At 38.1% G+C, this 20084-nt stretch overlaps 1 protein-coding gene across 3 annotated transcripts in view; it reads left to right on the top strand.

Annotated features, from left to right (window-relative positions):
- Positions 1–3074: 3074 nt before the first annotated feature.
- Positions 3075–20084, top strand: part of FGF1 (fibroblast growth factor 1) — a 51947-nt gene continuing 34937 nt past the window's right edge. The window contains exons 1-2 of one of the 3 annotated variants that reach the window (XM_087709582.1): positions 3075–3508; positions 16593–16641. The gene's annotated coding sequence lies outside the window, so the exon portion shown is untranslated. Of the gene's footprint in view, positions 3509–15705; positions 15813–16592; positions 16642–20084 lie in introns of those variants that run through there. The other 2 variants (XM_087709585.1, XM_087709581.1) reach the window with 2 other exon arrangements.

The following is a 20084-nucleotide window of genomic DNA, read 5'->3' as shown; positions in this document are numbered from 1 at the left end:
AAATTTACTTTTAATTTTATCTATTCTGAATCTGGATGAGAATTAACAGGTTCAGATTTAATATTAAGTGGATGGAGTGATCATAGCTTCAGAAGCCCTCCAAGATCAGGAATATTCCGTCTTTGGTCATGCACTGCATTACATATGAAATTAGTTCATAACTTGAGGATCTTCTTGGACTCAGTTCCCACTTGAGGAACAGGTACAGTTTTGAGTAAAAGATATTTGCACAACTACATCTAGTATACCAGTTAGGATCTTGCCATGATTGTCATCTGGACTATTGTAATGTGCTGTACATTGGGATGCCCTTGACTACCACACAGAAGCTTCAGTTGAATAATAACTCAATAGCAATAGCACTTATATACCATTTCATAGTGCTTTACAGCCCTCTCTAAACAGTTTACAGAGTCAGCATATTTTCCCCAACAATTTGGGTCCTCATTTTATCTACACTATATTGCCAAAAGTATTCGCTCACCTGCCTTTACTCGCATATGAACTTACTGTAAGTGACATCCCATTCCTAATCCATAGGGTTCAATATGACGTCGGTCCACCCTTTGCAGCTATAACAGCTTCAACTCTTCTGGGAAGGCTGTCCACAAGGCTGTGTTTATGGGAATTTTTGACCATTCTTCCAGAAGCGCATTTGTGAGGTCACACACTGATGTTGGACGGGTTTACGTGGCCTACCACTTCGTGGCTGAGTTGCTGTCATTCCCAAACACTTCCGCGTTCTTATAATACAGCTGACAGTTGACTGTGGACTATTTAGGAGTGAGGAAATTTCACAACTGGATGTGTTGCACAGGTGGCATCCTATCACAGTTCCACACTGGAATTCACTGAGCTCCTGAGAGCGACCCATTCTTTCACAAATGTTTGTAAAAACAGTCTGCATGCCTAGGTACTTGATTTTATACACCTGTGGCCATGGAAATGATTGGAAAACCTGATTCTGATTATTTGGATGGGTGAGCGAATACTTTTGGCAATATAGTGTACCTTGGAAGGATGGCAGGCTGAGTCAACTTTGAGCTGGTCAGATTTGAACTGCTGAACTGCAGCTAGCAGTCAGCTGAAGTAGTACTGCACTCTAATCGCTGTGCCAGCTCAAGTAAAGAAAGGAGCCTCTAGGTTTAGGAGTCCCTTCTGCTTTGAAAGCTGAATCAGTTAACAGTTTCCCCCTAGCTGCAGTTCAAGATTCTGATTGTCATCTCCGATATTCTACATGGCTTAAGACTGCCTTCTTACCCACCCAATAAAATCAGGATGATAACCTGTTTTTGGATCCTCTCTTAGAAGTGGCCCTTTTCAGGGACCACAAAAATGAGCCTTCTCACTTTCTCCCTCTCTTCTCCAAAAATCAGAATGATCTCTACCATACTGGATTTGGAATGTATGCTTGTTTGTTTGTTGAAAACCATTTAAATGTCGATATTCCATAGAACTTTAGGAACAGATTTGTTATGAGGGGAAACTTCCTGTTATGCATTTTTTATATGAAATAGTTTGCTGTTCCTGTATGGATGATTTTAAAATTTTTCTTGTAGATTCTATACAATTCTAAATTATAGAATTTTTCTTTCAGCTACTGATTGGACTGGAATGAAATATAAGCCACAATAGAGAATCAATCAATCAATCTGTAAACACAATCTCTAAAACAAATAGTTCTTCGCCCTTTGGCCTTAAGAGTATTGGGACTCTGGGTTTTTTTTTGGGGGGGGGGGAAGAATTGCCCTTATTTCCTAATCCTCGGCAGCTATTTTGTCTGATCTAGAGAATTGGATGATAGCTTTTTCATTAGAGTTTTCCCTGTGGGTCAATTCTGTGGGTGATAAAGGAGAATGCAAGCTGGAGAATGTGACAGTTGGTCAAACTGGATAAAGCAACTGGAATATTCATTTCTTACAATTAAATGTATAAATAGGGTTTAGACCATGTCTTACTAAGTCCCATTCTTGATCACCAGAGTTAAGGGCTCTGAAGGAACTTCCCTTTGCTACTGGTTCAGAGGGAGAATGCAAACTAATGGGTGGGCAGGATAAAGGGAACAGGAGAAGCAGAGGCCCCACTGCCTGCTTTATCCCCATCAGTCTACAGCAAATAAATTGAGATTTGAAGAAAAGGGGGGAGGGATTGGAATGGGGTAGATGTACTTAGGGACATTTCCCCCCCAAAGTCAGAAATGGCCCAAAATATATTGGGTGGGGTGGGGTGGTATTGCTCTTTTATTGTTTTCATATTGGATTTTTATCCTTGTAAGCCATCTGGAGTCACTGAGTTGGGTGGCCAAATAAGTTTTCATAAGTAAACAAGCAAATCAATAAGCAAATATTTCTGCCTCCTTATCCTCATATAAGGATGACTATTATTAAAATTGATACCTGCTTTTCTGCTTACCTAAATAAGCAGAGGAGTTGGTTTTTGATAAATTGATTTTATTTGATGCATGACAATCACTTCTTCCTCTCTCCTCCCCCCCCTTTTTAAAAAAATAATTAGCTACTCTGCTTATCTAAACTTTATAATAGCAGTAGCCTTGTGAAGTTGGCTCTGGTTTTAATTTGTAAATGGCTGCTTCCAATAGGTTTCTGGACCCTCTTCCCCCTCAGCTGGCTCTTTTGCTATCATGTTCGGTTCAGACAAAAGGTCCCTAATAGATAAGAAGAGGCAGTAGGAAACAGAGGACCTGATGCCTCTCACGCTCCCCCTTTTTTTTTCCAAATCAGACACCATCCCACATACATGCCATTTTAGATATGATCAGACAGACCAAGATTTTAAAAAAATCATCATTCTGCCTAATTTTGCCCTAATACTATGACACTTTGAAGAGGAAATAATGATGGAGAACATTTGCAGTCCAACGGAGGTGCAATCCATTCTTTCCTTAAAAGTGGGAGTCTGAAAATATCTCTGTAGCTCAGCCTGAGTGGTCCATTTAATTCAATCATCAGCCTAGAAAGAGCCCATTGGAGGGTGATTCATCAGAGCACCGAGCTGCTGCAGCAGCTCCTGCCTGCTGCCAAGGGCTGCTAGTCACTCGGATGAGCTGGCTGTTCTTATTTACCCACGGCTGTTTCAGGTTTCATCCCTCCTTCTCCTGTCACTTCTTTCTGCTCTGTGTCAACTTGTGGTTTTAGGTGGAAAGGGTTTTTTTTTTCCCCTGCTCTGTCTAGCAGGACCTCTGAGGAATAAAGTGTAACCACAGTGATTCCCAGGACTTTTCTTATCCAAACAGAGCTGTGGACACTGTTCTGGAAACCTTCCAAGCCCTGATATGCACGTTGTGGCCTGTCACATTTGTTCTCCACAGTAACAGAGAGAGGAGAAGGCGGAAAGCACAAGGCAGTATCTGAGTGAAGCTGTACAGGCATCAGAGTAAGAGAAAGGAACCTGAAGCTGTGTTTGCACCCTTCTCTTTTGCTGCTCAGCTTTGCTTCCCGATCCAGACGGCAAAAGCTTCAGATCAGTCAGCTGAACTGCCCTCTAGCAGGTAAGATAATATTATGCAGAGATGGCCAAGAATGCTTGAACAACAGGAAATGGATGAGGAAGAGACAGAAAGGGCAGAAAGCCTGATGCACCTTGTATAGGATACTGCTAACTGTAAAAGGCAGATAATCTAAATATGACTACCTTCTGTATTGAGAATCTATCCAGGCCATAAAGGTAAGAGACTTAATCAAGGGCTCCTTCCTTCCATATGCATTCCCAGGGATAATCTCAAAGACCACAATTATCCAGAATTCAGAAAGAAATCCCTTCTTCCCCATCTCTGCCCTTTTATTAGTGATGGGCCACCCTTGAACATGGGTGAATTCATGGGGAAGGTTTCTAAGAATATTTGCTGGGAGACAGCAGGAAAAGTTTGTTTTGCTTAGATGCCAATTCTCTAGCTTCCGCATTAGCAAAAACAGGGGGGGGGGACTGCTATTAGTTATAAGTTGCCTTTTGTCCTGTCTTTAATTATACAAATCCTGTCAAAATATCTATGAGATGGTGCAAAGGATTTTGCCTGCTTGTTTGTTTTTCTTTTGCTAAATCCCCACTGTAAGAAATCTGTAAAGTAATGGAGGTCCCCCCATGGAGGTCAGTTGGCCCTCTTTTCTTCCTTGAGTTTTTTTCCCCACATCAAATAGGTGTGGACAAATGGCTTATGAGAGCTTGAGAAGCCTCTGCAGGCTTCCTGGTCAATCTCAAATGTTTTCTTGTTTCTTGTCTCCAAGTGTTGATACTTTGGAGCAGGTGGAACAGTTAGCATGGTGGTGGGGCAGCTTGGAATCACATGGCTATTTTTTAGAGCGTGTACCACATGTCTTTCCATTTGTTTCTACTTGTGAAATGCTGTGTTCCGAATCACATGGGATTCTAAGGGAACGTATCTCAGCATCTTGATACAAAGCCAACATGTGTCCTTGAACATTGCATTCAAATGTTCCTTTTGAAGTTTATGCCCCTCATTGCCTTTATAATCCTCTGGCTTACTACAATATGGCTAGCGGTGGAAATAATAATATGATCCAATTATATTTGTTCTAAACCTAGAAAAAACAATCCAGTGTTATTCTAGTCCCTGATGACTCTCAGATACCCAGTAATGGGTTGGGTTGGGTTTTGTTTTGTTTTGGCTTATGAATCAAATGCAATACTGTTTCATAGACTATTTTGGGATACGGCTATAGTATAGTATAATATAGTTACCCAGATCAGGGAACCAGGCATGTTATTAGTACCTGGCTTATGCTTGCCAGAGCCCTCCAGGGCTGAAACCGTTTGCTGGAACATGCTCTTTTTTTTACCCCTGTCTTTGTATAAAGCCATAGCAATAGCAATAGTACTTAGACTTATATACCGCTTCATAGTGCTTTATGCCCTCTCTAAGCGGTTTACAGAGTCAGCATTTTGCCCCCAACTATCTGGGTCCTCATTTTATCCACATCAGGAGGATGGAAAGCTGAGCCAACCTTGAGCCTGGTGAGACTCGATCTGTCAAACTGTAGGCAGCCAGTGATCAGCAGAAGTAGCCTGCAGTACTGCACTCTAAACACTGTGCCAGGGCAGAAAGATATGCTCACTGTACTATTTCTACTTCTAAAATACAGCATTCTTCTAAAAGAACAAAAGAAAGAATGGTGCTTGCACTCAAGGATCAATAGATGATTGAAGTCCCTACAACCAATGAAATCTATGTTGTAGAATAATTAAGTTGTATCCCAGGGGTTATTACCACCATAATATTTGTTGGTGTGAAAGCGGATTTAATTTATCTCAGGAACTCCCAGCAGCCTTAATATCTTTATTTGATACCTGGGGTAAATGTTGCTTTGCTCAATTAAGACACCAACTCTGGTGTCTTAGTTGAGCAGAAACCAAATCCCAATTCCATCTCTGCTGAAATCACATTTCTAGCAGATCCTAACTAATGGCTTCAAGGGAAATACTGTATGCTTCCAGTATAATGTGTGATCATTGGGTAAGATTTGTGGGGAAACTGTCATATCTGAGAGCTTCCTAGTAATCTAGGTAAGAAAGGGTGATACAATGCATGTCTTAGGACAATTAATACTGAAAAAAATGTCACGGTTAAATTATTTGTGTGAGAGATAAAAATAATAATAGGGATGTGTTATTTAATCCCTTATTTTTTATTATTTTCTTGATCAGCAATAACCCTCCCCCTTTTCCCCATGTACATTTAATATCTTTTATTTTGTGGATAGAAAAGCAGATAAGGGGCCATTTTAAGTGGGAAAAGAGGAAGAGAGGAAAGGATTCTCATAAGGGTTGTTTGTTTCAATATTATTTTTCTCAAGAGAATTCAAACCATTGTACGTGATCCAAATAGAATCAAAGAAGCATTCATGCCTGCATTCTAAGTTTCCTTTATCCCTTTATTTCTTTTACAATCTCTTTTTCTAATTTAAAAAAAAACAGCAGAAAACTTATATAATTTCAAAAGAAAAGTTATATAAAGGTAAATACATCTTAGTATATACAGGTAGTCCTTGACTTACAACATTTAATGACAGTTTGAAGTTACAATGACACTGAAGAAAGTGACATGACCATGTTTCACACATATGACCATTGCAGCACTCCCATGGTCAGGTGATCACAGTTCAGACACTTGGCAACTGACTCAGATTTATGACGGTTGCAGTGTCCTGGGGGAATCTTGTGATTACCTTTTGCAACCTTCTGAGAAGCAAAGTCAATGGAGAAACCAGATTCACTTAACAACTGTATTACTAATTCAACAACTGCACTGATTGACTTAACAAATGTAGGAAGAAAAGTCATAAAATGGAGCAAAACCCACTTAACAAATTTCTCACTTAGCAACATAAATTTTAGACTCAATTGGGGATGTTAGTTTAGGGCTACCTGTATAATATTGCATTAGATTTCCCCCCTTGGTGTAGGCAAAGTCATCTAAGGCATTTCACAGAAGACTTCAGTACTGGAAGAACTGAATGTTCTAATTATGTGCTGGCATAAGGTGACAACCAGGAAAGGGTCCCATACCCCTTTCCAGAACTTTCCCAACCTTTCTATTATCCATCGTTTTCCAGTTGTAAGAATTGTAAGGGAATCAAAGCCAAGAAGGAGAAATGTAGCTATAGCAGCTATAAGTCTACTGCTATTGCTCTTGATTCCAAAACCATCTGAACATGACCTCTGTCCAATCTTCCCAACATCTTGTCCTGGGCCTTCTTGGTGTCAGAAATGTTGATAAACAGTTTCAGAAGGAAATGGAAGAGGCCAGAGGGAACAATCTAAGGATTTGATACTTCCTGCTTTGCGTTTGGAGCCCTCAATCAAAATCACCCGCCCATGCATGCATTCTTAATTAAACCAACTTAATTGCATATTTAACTCAAACATTTTTTTCAACTCACAAGGATAAGGCTACTTATAGTCTTTTTTTCCCCTACAGAAGAATAAGGCTACTTATAGGGTGTGTTAAGCTCATCTTCTCCAGGGTGGAAACTGAAATACTCCCTTCATAATATCCAGAATTGAAATTATAATATAAATAGTGGTGTTTCTTCGTCCTCAGTGATACCTTTGAAAGGCTATAGAGGCCATAGTTTTTTCCATGTGTAAAAACTACAAAGAATCTTATGTTAGCAAAAATATGAAGACGTGTAATGGACACAGGCTTTGGGAGAAGTATAAATTAGAAAATGCGTGGAACATTATTTTGTTCATTTATTTACTTCAATATATTGCTTTCTATGAAATGATATCTCCAGATGGTTTATTTGTATAAAATTAAAGAGTATTAAAATACAAAAATAAAATACTTAAAAAACACGTAAGATACAATATATCAGGTGCAAGTAATCAGGAACTAGGAGAGCGTTCAAATTACTACAAGTTTAGTTCACACAAGTCTTTGAACTACTAAAGTCAAGGCAAATTGGCACTAGATAGGAGTCAACGGAATTCATGGGCGGCTGAACTTAGGTCTCTTAAGGGAGCGTAGTGACTTCAAACTGATGGTACATTTTATCCCATCCTTGGGCTCAGTCTCATCAACAACACTATAATTTAAAAAACAGTGTGTGGCAAAGCAAATTCACAACATTGAAAGACAAAGACAACATTGAAAGAAGAGGCCAAGTGAAGAGTCAGATTTTTAATAGGCATCCAAAAGATGTAAGACCTTCTGGGTTTCAGTGGAAGGAGCATTCGAGAGTACTATAGAGAAAATCTACATGTAATCAAATACAAATTTATACTTTATCATTTGACAGTGAACAAGGAAAGATTTTCTTTAAGGTTCTTAACAATTAATCATCAGTACACAGAAAGTGAATCCATGTATTCTAGCCGCAAATCACATATGAGCTTATCGGTCAGAAGTAAACCTTGAATCTAGCTTGGTACTAATTGATAATTAACATTATAATTGTAAGGGCTCCAACTAACACCCCCAATGAAATAGGACTCTGAGGCTCAAAGTTCCATTTTATTAGAGATGTCATATTGGCACCTTGGGTAAAACCTGATTCTGAAAGCTTCTAGGTTTTCCTCACCCAAATGAAAGACCAAGTTGCTGCCTAGCATACACATATCTGTCACATTTCCCAATCAGGCACCATCCCAACTGGAGATGCCTCCCAGTCATATCCCTCCAGGTGCAGGGCAATATGTCCTTGACTCTCTGAGAAAGGAATGTTATTATGAGTATATATCTCCCATACTCCATATAAGCCCCCCTCCCATTTTCTCACAGCATTAAATGTGGCAGGCCTAATGGCCCAATGCAAAAGATTGTTTCTAGGCCTGACAAATAAGTAACAAGTGAACAATGAAATTAGGTGGATAACTGCATATCAAAGAGAAAATGGTCAGGGGAAGTGCATAGCATTCACCTGTGAGTGTTTCATGTAAATCCTTCATCACTTTGAAAATGTATTTTAATAAGTAATTTAAATGTAATGGTTTTTCATTTCTACTGTATAATTTGTATGCTTTTTTTTAAAAAAATGCAGGCTTTACTTAATTTCCCAATTTCATGTGATTTTGCTATCCTTGTTTTGTGAATTTGTTGGGAGAGCCTGTGCTGCGGGATAAAGTAAAATTCAAAGACTTGTGAAGAAATGAACTTCCCAGTTATATCCTGAAAACACGGTTTTTAACTTGCATTGTAACATTTATAAATTAGGGTTGCACCCATTTTTTTTTCCACTTGATCTTTTTGCAAGGGCTGGAATCAGCAATGTTGAATACATAAGTATTAGTCCAGGTACAGTAATTTCATAACAATTCCAAGAATTACCTGATGTAATCTGCATTCCTGAGCATTAATTAAGCTCATAAATCTCAGTTATAAGTTTCAGTTATAGTGTTTTGTCTACTTGTAGGTTTTGTATGGAATTGCCTTTGATAACATCTGGGAAATTAATATATCAGTTCAACTCATCAGAAGAATGAATCACTGAAAGCATGTTATGTCAATGCTCTATCCACCATCCAAGTAGAGGATGCTAGGCTAGGGAGAGTCTTGAGGCTGCTGTTGTGGATTCATGACCTTGATAAATACAGGTAGTCCTTGACTTAGGATCATTTGTTTAGTAAGCAAAGTATTCTTTTGAAATGATTTGGAGATTATTAGAGAAATCCCAATAATATCCCAAAGTAATTTCAACTGAAAGTTGTGTTTGCATCCTCTTGAAGGAAGCCCCCTTCACTGGAATAACTAAATTCAAACGATAATGAATAACCAAATAACCAATTATTCACCTTATATGTCACTAAGATAATCTCTGAGAAACATATTTAAGATAAATTATGATAAATATAAAAGCTGTAGATGCATGCTTATCCATTAATTCTTATGTATGGCACTGTAGTATTTCTTTATCTGTCTATTCCTTACAAAAAGGTAAACATGTTCATTTAAGACTGACCTAGTTATGTCTGGTAAGAGAACTACCACGATTTTTAAAGAACTTCTCTTAATAGTATAATAGGTCTTGAGGGGTGGGACTTGTTGATCCACGTCGTGGCTCCTTCCTTCTGGTAGCAATTGTGCAGGCCATTTGTAGTAAGAGTAATAGGATAGTTGTTGTGAAATGAATTCAAAAGCCATCTTGGGAATTGCACCCATAATAAGAAAAATAACATGCTATTTCCTTCCTTAAATACATAAAAGAAAAGGAACTTCCTTACCATATCTGTTTTATTTAAATCAGCCATAAGCAGATTTCTGTACTTTTCAAAGCCATGCCAAAAAATCAGGTATGGTCAGACTTAACAAATAAAGAATTGATTAATTATGGGTGAGTATCAATTCTTCTCAGCATTGGAGCTTTCTCCAATGAGCTACAGTAGGTCTTCACATAATGTATTAGACTTCATTGTATGATAATTTAGAGCCAGGTCATTTATGCCTTGAGTGAGAATTCTGGATTGTTTAACAATCCATTTGTTCTTCCTGTTGTCGTTTTGGGTGGGGTTTTTTTTTTTTTTTTTTTTTTTTTGTTATCAATGTTATTCTCAACACCTTAATTCAAACACACCAATACTCTTTCTATCCTGCTTCTTCCAAATCCAACTTTTGCTCTCATAGTGGGTCACAGAGAATAGTATTACCTGGACTATTCTAATCTTTGTAACAGAGGTTGGTTCCTACCAGTTCGCACCTATTCGGTAGAACCGGTTCATCAAATTTACCGAACCGGTTAGAAGAGGTTCCACCAGTGGACCCGGAAAACAGGCCACACCTACAGAAGAGGTTCCAAAAATTTTTGGAAACCCACCACTGGTCTTTAGATATGATTATTCTACACTACAATGCTCATATTTATAAAACTCAGTGCCTCTGTGAAAGGTAAGGATGACTACTGCGTTTGTGGTGCAATCAGAACATTGCGTGTGTTGAAGTTGTTTTAACGCAAACCAAAGATGCCTTTTAAAAAACAAGTTTACATCATATTCTTATGCATGCCAGTGCTGTGTGTGAGGTAATTTAAGGTGGTTCTGACAAGTGTCGTCGGCATCTTCATATCCGGTCACATGAGCGGCAAGCCATTCCCATCCCTTCACATGGGTGGCAAGCCACTCCCACAAAGGAAGCCACACCCACAGAGTAGGTTCGAACAATTTTTGAAACCCACCACTGCTTTGTAAGTATACGATAAGTATAGACATACCGTAATCTCTTTTCCAAGGCCTTTGTGGCTGCTATACCAAACATTAATCTGCAGCAAATTCCTTCCTTGACTGCTGTTACTTTTACATTTTTGTTTGATTCCAAAAGCCAGAAGTTATCTACCATTTCAATATCTTCATTGTCTATCTTTCATTATTTCTCCTTAACATTTGCTTGCATTCCAATGCTCCTCCCACTTCTTCCTCTCTCCCCCACCCCTCTCTGTGTGTTCTGAGTAGTGAGACATAGGATTTTTTTCACTTAAAGCATAAAATTCCGGTTCTTTTCAATTGGCTGATGCCTAGGATGTCAATGCACAGTCAATTAATGTAATTTTCCCCTAAACTGAACTTCCCCATGTCATTTGTTCTGGTTCTTGATATAAGATACCAGCTTTGGATTTTGTATTTTCTGCTGCTACATCGGCAACTGGATGCCTTGAAGGCTTTAATCTAGGTACGAAGCACCATTTTTCGCCATTCGTATTCTGAAAACTTCCCAGCTCTTTCTCAATAGCTGGACCTATTTCAGTCACATTTCAGCCTGGAATTTAGACCAGAAGAGCATTAGTGACATGACAAGGTAAGGGTAGTTTTCTCCAGCACCTCCTTACATGCTACATCAGGGGTCCCCAACCCCTGGGCTGTGGTCCACTACCAGGCCATGGCCTGTTTGGAACTGGACCCGCAAGTGGCTGGTCAGCGCACTTGCATGCATGCGTTCAGCTCGACTTGCATGAACGGTGGGTCAGTGCCTTCGCGTGTGCAGCTCAACTTGTGCAAGCAATGGGCTGGAGCTGACCTTCTCAATCTCTATGATCATTACATTCAGCATTTTGGGGGGGGGGGCTCCATTCCAGTTAATTAGTTGCTACTTTCTAGCAGTTAGTAAATACGGTTGCTAAGTAGTATAGCATATTTTCTGTTGGCAGTATCCAGATTCAGTTTGGAAGTTTCAAGTGAATTTGGGGAAAACACCTAGACAGCTTCTCTTAATCAGTATCAAGCATCCTATCCTACCTTCATAGAAGTTGTACGTTGGGTAACAGATAGTATCAGTCATTAATTCATTCATTCCAGTCTGACTCAGTAAAAGGATCAGAATTGCTGATCCATAAGATAATATCACTTTATTAAAAAGACTTGGAAGATAGAAAGTAAAACATCAGAAGTAGTTTCATGCCCTCTATAAATAGTTAAGTATCTTCAGAGAGACAAAGACTTGTATCAGACTGCCCTCAATTTTGAACAAACTATATATTACTCAAGATGTTTTTTGTCCCTCCCCAAAATTAAACAATCTTAATAGTAACAACAGCCACATAAAATGTTACACAGTGTTGAACAAATGCAAAGGAACATAGTTATTACAGCAGCTGGTATTACAGGATAGGAATATGGAGGTAGGAGGAAGCATATCAGGAACAAACCTGCCATATTATATATTGTGACAATCTATATATGCAGTAATTCATAAATAAATGAGATACACACCCCAAAGTCTAGTATTTCTGGCAATCTCATGAGATATTGTAATGCAAATGAAGAGGTGAGGGTTATATTAACATGGAAGTTCAAACATACATGTCTGGAATGAATAATGCAATTCAAAATGAGTTTTATGTTTTCCTATTTACATAATTAATCTTGGGCACAATTTGGTTTCTGAAAACTGGATATGAAGTTCTGGGAACTGGTTCAACGGGTGTAATTGTAGTGGAAGACCAACTTTAGGTTTGCATCTTTTCTACCTTCTGTCCAGATTAATGCGCATATTTCAAAAAGTCCTTAATGAGATTTCTCAAAAATACAATCAGGAAGATAAATTTAGCTTGTCTTATCTCCAACACCCACCCTCATTGCTCATTCCTTGAAGGCTAACCATTTTGGATCAGTTGTGACTTATAATTGAAAGGCCTTCAAGTAAACATATTGTTTTGTATATGTGTTTAACTGATCCCAAATTACAGGATGAAGCTGCAGGCAAGTATTGTAACCACTGACCACCAATCTTTTCTGTCTATCATGCAGGGTTGAAGCATATCCACCAACAAGACACTTACTCTGCTCCTACTGTTTCTGTCTCACTGCTATTAAACAAAACCTAGTCCATTATCTCTTAGTGGTGTGTATGGGACTTAACTATGTGTAACTTTTCTTGCTTTAGTGGGAAAATGAAGATATTTGTACAACACATATTTGTATTGAATACAACAGAGTCACTGCATATATTTGTTGTACAAATATATTTAAGTATATTAACCTCTACCATACTCTTTCTGTATGGATCTACATAGGCTTGCCAGGCTAAACATCAAAATATAAATATCAATATAAATATCAATACCAATATCAATACCAATATCAATACCAATATCAATACCAATATCAATACCAATATCAATAATATCAATAATATCAATAATATCAATAATATCAATAATATCAATAATATCAATAATATCAATAATATCAATAATATCAATATCAATAATATCAATAATATCAATAATATCAATAATATCAATAATATCAATAATATCAATAATATCAATAATATCAATAATATCAATAATATCAATAATATCAATAATATCAATATCAATAATATAAATATAAATATAGAAATAGAAATAGATACAGTTATAGATACAGATACAGATACAGATACAGATACAGATACAGATACAGATACAGATACAGATACAGATACAAATACAAATATAAATATAAATAAATAATAGAAATACAAATACAAATACAAATATAAATAGTGTGTGTGTGTGTTTGTGTTTGTGTGTGTGTGTGTGTGTGTGTGTGTAGATTTTCATGGGTGTAGGTTTCTGGTCTTGTTGTATTCGGGTCTTTTCCCATGTAAGATTGAGATTGTCTTGGCAACGTTTTGGCGAAGTCCCACTCGCCATCTTCAGGCTGGTGTTTTCGGCTTCGTGCTTGTGCAAGTAAAGTGTGGTCGGAGCTGCTGTTTCTCTATAAATCTTGGTGTGTGTGTGTGTGTGTGTAGTGCTGACTTTGTTGCTGTAAGTGGGTTGATTGAACACCACTCAGACCCATAGTCAGTTCCATAGGCTCACTTCTACAGAATCTTGCCAAATTCCTCGCCAAACAATTTCAACCCTACACAGAATCCATCACCTCACACGTACAAAACTCACTCCATTTAATAGAAACAATAAAGAAACAAAACCTACAACCCAGCGACCTACTCTTGAGCTTCGATGTCATATCCCTCTTCACCCAAGTGCCTATAAAAGAAACCTTGACAGCTATCCAGAACAAATACAACCCCCCTAAGCACATCCTGGACCTGACCAACCAGTGCCTAACCAATACATACTTCAGCCATAATGGACAAAGATACAAACAGATAGAAGAAGCACCCATGGGATGGTTCCACCACAAAACCGTGGACGACAAAATCGCGGTCGACGAAAGCGTGCATTTGACGTCATCACAGCGTGACGAAAACATCGCACTGTGATCGAAAAATGTAAAAATAAAGTGAAAACCTTACCCTAACCCCCCCAAACCTAACCCTAAACCTAACCCTTAACCTAAGCCTAAATCTAACCCTAAACCTAACCCTTAACCTAACGCTAAACCTAACGCTAACCTTTAACGTAACGCTAAACGTAACCCTAACGCTCTAAACCTAACCCTAACCCTTAACCTAACCCTAACCCTAACCCTTACCTTTATGTGAATCGGCTTGCTTTAATTTTATTTTTATTTCAATTTTTAATTTTTTTCGTCGCGCTGTGATGACGTCAAATGCGCGCTTTCGTCGATCGCGCTTTTGTGGACCGCGGTTTTGACGGGTCACGCCATGGGATCACCCCTCTCACCCGTCATCACAAACTTATTCATGTAACATTTTGAAACTAACGCCTTAGATAAATCTGAACACAAACCCAAACTCTGGCTTAGATATGTAGATGACACTTTCTTAACCTGGCCACACAGGAAAGAAAAACTGGAAAACTTCCTCACACATCTCGTATATATATGATATGATATGATATGATATGATATGATATGATATAATCTCCTTGGGATTATATTGCAAAGAGCAACAATAAACTGAACAATCCAATCATTTGAATGTTTAAATCTAGAAATATAAAGATTTGTGTTTAGATCACAACCTACGGATAGAACTTTTGATCAATCATACTATTCCAATTAAACCAAGTTCACATGAATGAAAAGCGGAGATTGCTGACTTGAGACTCTGGGGAAAATGTAAAAGTTCACAAGAAATAGGTTTTGTTATGAAAAATATCAAAACGTAGAACAGGTGGTAAACAGCCTCCACATCATCATATTTTTCATAGCAAAAGAAGAAGCCACTTTGATGGTTTACGTTTTAAGATCACAAAAAGTACACAGTGATATATGGAGCATTCCTTCTCCCAGCTAGTGAGAAAGAGGACCATATAGCTAATTTAATGTTATCTGCAAAGATGATCCAAAATATAGTTTGCAGGTGTGTGTGGTTTGTTTTTTGTTTTTTTTGTGCCTGTAAGTGAGTTGACTCCAGTAGACTCCTGAACAGGTCCTTGCAATTTTCCTGGCAAGATTTCAGAAGTGGTTTGCCATTGTCTCCCTCTTAGGGTTGAGAGATTGACTGGTGGTCCAGCAACTTCCAAAGGCTGGTCTAGAACTCATGACTTCCCATTTCTAGCCTGATTCATTTAGCAAGAGAGAAAGGCTCAAAGAGACAAATGCATAACCCTTTTCTGTTCCATTTTTTTTGTCACAAAAGGCTTATACTTGTTCCTAGATATGACTATATATAACTTGGATGTTGCAGCAGGAGGTGGGGAATCGAACACAGCACAGAGTCCCAGGAGGGAATTTCTATTTGCAGAACAGCCTATTTCATACGTGACAAGGTGCATTGCATCCATTTACAGGATTTAATTATAAAAGGACCCAGAACTAAAAGTACTGGCAACTCAAGCTTATAATTTTGCTGTCCGGTGTCAGAATACTGAAAACCCTTCATTTACTCTTTTGCTTTTTCTGGAGGTGCCTGTTTGTTTTGGTCAAGAGAATGGGGGTCACTGCAGCTTCCATGGCTTACTCTTAAGAAAATGAGAAAACACAATCTTCAAGTAAACAACTAATTTTTAAAAATTGAATATCAAAACATCATTGCCATTGCCATTCATAAATCCATATTTTCCCCAGTTATTTTAATTTGCCAAATACACATCCTTTGCTGAACCTTTCTTCCTATACTGTTATATCCATTAGTAAAAAAAAAAGAAGAAGAAGAAGAAGAAAGGAAGAAGAAAAGAAGGAGGAGGAGGAGGAGGAGGAGGAGGAGGAGGAGGAGGAGGAGGAGGAGGAGGAGGAGGAGGAGGAGGAGGAGGAGGAATTAACTCAGGAAAAGAGGACTGGATAAGTGGAATTCATGGAATGTGTCCAGGGTAGAGAAAAAAGTGGTACTTTAGGAAAATAATAAAAATAAGTTTTAAAAAGTTATATGGCATTTTTCATTTGATATCACATGTCTATTTTTTTTTCATCTGAAACACCAAGTTTCCTTTTAAGCATAACATGACTATATATAAGCTTTTGTGCTCTAATATTGATCTCAAAATAATACCAGAAAAGTAATTCATGGTCCATACAATAATTTTTATTTATATATTTGGGTTATAGCCTATCTTTTCCTCTAGAAGTTCATGTGTGCAGCATCTCTTCCTCCATTTTTCTCTCCTAAGCATCTTTATGAGTATTTTGTGTTCAGAGAAAGTCACTGCTCCATACACTATCAACAAGCCACATATTTGCCTTTTTTATCTGATGTAATTGTGTTCTGCAAAAAAAAACTACCTTCTTGTAAGAAAATTATTTCAGGAATCATATTTATTCCCATCCTGTTATAGGTTACGAAGAAGAAGAAGTATTCACTGTGAAATAAAGATGCAAGGACTGGTGAGTAAAAATGAAACAAGAGTAAAAATTATCAGTACCATAACAAACGCTACACATGTACCCTTTTTTTCTTACTCTATTCATTGCAAAATTTGGAATTAATCCTTCTAGTAATGTTATCATCATCATCATTTGACACCAATAGATTGGAATTCTGCAATGCATTTAGCAATTTTTCTTCACTGTCACTTGCCATTCTTAATTCTGAAATCATTTTCATGATTTATTTATTTATTTTTTTAAAATGCATTTACATTGGGCTTGCAGATCCCCATTCTCTCCATCCCTGACCATATCCCATGCTGCTTGTATCCTCAGAGAGCTTTCCACTTTCCTTGGCAAAAGAAATTTGGGACTGCTTTGTATATGTCACCTAAAGAAGCACAATTGATTTGTGTTTAAAAGTCATACCGTAGTTTTAGCTGCACATACCATGTGTAGGGGAACAGTTTGGGACAACTCATTGACTGGATTCACATATTACACTAACTCATCATATGTATTGTTTCTTTTGCTTTGATGTTCATTGTGTTGTTTGAATCCAGCCTTTGTTTGGAATGTGTACCCTCATGTTATACTTTGATGATTTTTAGGTTTTAGGTATTTTTAATAAGAGGTCATTTTATATATCAGATTACCTGGAACTAGTTTTAAAATATGTAAAAGTAGTTGAAAAGTTGAAAAGAAATATCTCTACCTGTTCAGTAATGCCCTGTCTTCCAAACAACCCGATTTTATTTTGAATAGCCGAGTCCATCAAGGCAGAATTAAAAAGAAAAAAGAACAGTGTTCATCCTTGTATCTCCAGAGAGGAAGTTCACATCATAATTATCTGTTCTTCCTGGAAACTGACGCAGCAGGGATAAGATAGGATGATTCTGAATAGCCTGCAAAAATAACAATATAACAGCTCATGGTTAATTGTTTCTATCTCCCACATCTGCAGAAGGATGTCTGCAAACATGATTTAGCCTCTTCTCTTCTCAAGATAACAGTATTATAGTTAGGTCAGGCTGTCCTAAAACTTTAGGCTCAAATAACGCCCATTCTCCGTTTCTTGGGTCCTTAGTGTGAAAAATAGAATCTAAAGACTAGATCTAATACAAAATCTTGTCTTTTGAAAATGGAGATGAGGGGGAAATGTGGTTCTTTTCACTTGGCTCCATTTGGACATTAGTTGTTTTTTGACTGGATTAACAGAGCAACAAACATCTGGAGATTAAATTGTTTCAAGCTCCGGTCTCAGCGTACAGGATAAATTCTGAGTGAGTGGTTGATTTGCTGACCGCAAATAACTGGCCATTATTTATATTTTCAGGCAGGCCTAAAAAGCGAAGCAAAGGAAAAGGGGCAGAATGGTGTCTAAAAACGGCATGGTGAAATAAACCTGTTAAATGCCCTGCCTTGGTCCAGAGGTGATTGTTGTTTTTGTATGGACTTATTTTCCTGCAATATGGAGCAGGAGGAAATGGCTAACTACTTTTGTAGGAGGTAATTCAGGGCAGGATTTTTGTGCTACGGAAGCCACACCTGCAGAAAACACCAAACAAACCTGAGTTGTATTGCTTTTGTGGTCTGACATTTATATATATGTAAAAAGAAAGAAAGAAAACAAGAACAAGCAGACAAAACAAAACAAAGTGATGGGAATATCTGGCCCAATTAACTACACCAGGGAGTTGACTTATTTTGGATTTCTATCACGCTTTCTGTTTCAAAATGTTTCAAAACCCAGACCTTCCAATTCAAAATACTGTCAAAACATTATCACTTTGCTTAGCAATTATCACAAAATTGATAATGAAATAAAATACGCCGGGCTGTAATATTCCCAGAAAATGTTTAACAACCAGATAATGATCTAGAATCATCTAGAAGTTTCATAAGAAATAATTGAAAAATATATAAAGATTAACTTATTTGGACATTGAGCCAGATTCCATGTCCCATGTCCCATATCACAAATGGCAATGCAACAATCCTTGGGGACAAGCCCAGAGGCTAAATGATTTATTAGATTTTCTTCTTTGAGGTTATTTAGAATGCCACAAAGAATTCAGAAACCCATTTCTTTCTTTGCAGATAATTCCTCGGAATTTATTTCTTCAGTTAGAGCTAAGGATGCTCAGTGCCAAAGAGAAAATGTAGAGAGAATCACTGGGCTTTCCTGCTGTGTACTTTGAAAAACTCTCTTGAAGGTTGGAAGACCTCCTGGGCAATTTTGATTAAAACATAGGATCTGTTGGGGTCCAAAGAACCCCAGTACAGAAAATTGGTTTAGATTGTAACATGTTAACTTTCCTCTTGTTTTCTCTTATGACATTAATGAAGCAACATCTGTCCTTTGTCCAAAAAACTTTGGCATGGAACATTGTCCAAAGTCATCCAAAGCACTTTGGACCAAGTTTGAAGTTTTTCCAAACAACATTAGCATATCATTCCCCCCTGTTATTCTTGCAGCTAAGATATAGCAACAGGCCTTCTGTTGTTAGTTGCGAAGCCATGTCCACCCCATCGCAGCCCCATGGACAATGTTCCTCCAGGCCTTTCTGTCCTTTACCATCCTCTGGAGTCCATTTAAGCTCACGCTTACTGCTTCAGTGACTCCATCCAGCCACCTCATTCTCTGTCATCCCCTTCTTCATTTGCTCTCAATCTTTCCCAGCATTAGGCTCTTCTCCAGTGAGTCCTTCCTTCTCATTAGGTGGCCCAAGTGTTTGAGTTTCATCTTCAGGATCTGGCCTTCTAAAGGGCAGCCAGGGTTCATCTCCTCTAGGACTGGCCAGTTGGATCGCCTTGCAGTGCAAGGGAGTTTTCTCCAGCACCATAGTTCAAAGGCCTCAGTTCTTTGGCGCTCAGCCTTTCTTATGGTCCAACTTTCACAGCTATATATTGCAACTGGAAAAATCATAGCCTTGACTATACGCACTTTTGTTGGTAGGGTGATGTCTCTGCTTTTTAGTATGCTTTAGTATGCTTTTTAGTAAGCTTTAGTAGCTTTCCTCCCGAGGAGCGAGCGTCTTTTAATTTCTTAGCTCTAGTCCCCATCTGCAGTGATCTGGAAGCCCAGGAACAGGGCTAAGTGTACCTATTTAGTTTACAGCAGAGATCCTGAATCTGGATTTCCTTGATGTAAGTACAGCATCTAATCAATATCCACATGATCACTTACTTTGTAAAGAATTTTCTACCTTGTCTTTTGCTGAAATTCAAAGTGGTTCCTTCCTACCTGCCCAAATGGTGCCTTTGAATGCTCTCAGGTACAGAGGCAAGAGTGTGCGTCTGGAGAACAGATCAGAATGATTCATTTGTTGTGGTAGTTCACTGCCCATCTGTTTGATGTCTTTTGTTGGCTGTAGTGACTAATGACACTTTCCATTTTAAACCGAAGAGGCTTGAGCAATGATAACACCATTTGATGTGGCTTGCTTGGACACATGATT

Source organism: Thamnophis sirtalis, unplaced genomic scaffold (assembly GCF_051295495.1).
Source record: "Thamnophis sirtalis isolate CommonGarterSnake01/CBP01778 unplaced genomic scaffold, rThaSir2_p1.2 scaffold_3, whole genome shotgun sequence".
In the NCBI taxonomy this organism is placed as follows: Eukaryota; Metazoa; Chordata; class Lepidosauria; order Squamata; family Natricidae; genus Thamnophis; species Thamnophis sirtalis.
This window is presented reverse-complemented; position numbering and strand designations above follow the sequence as displayed.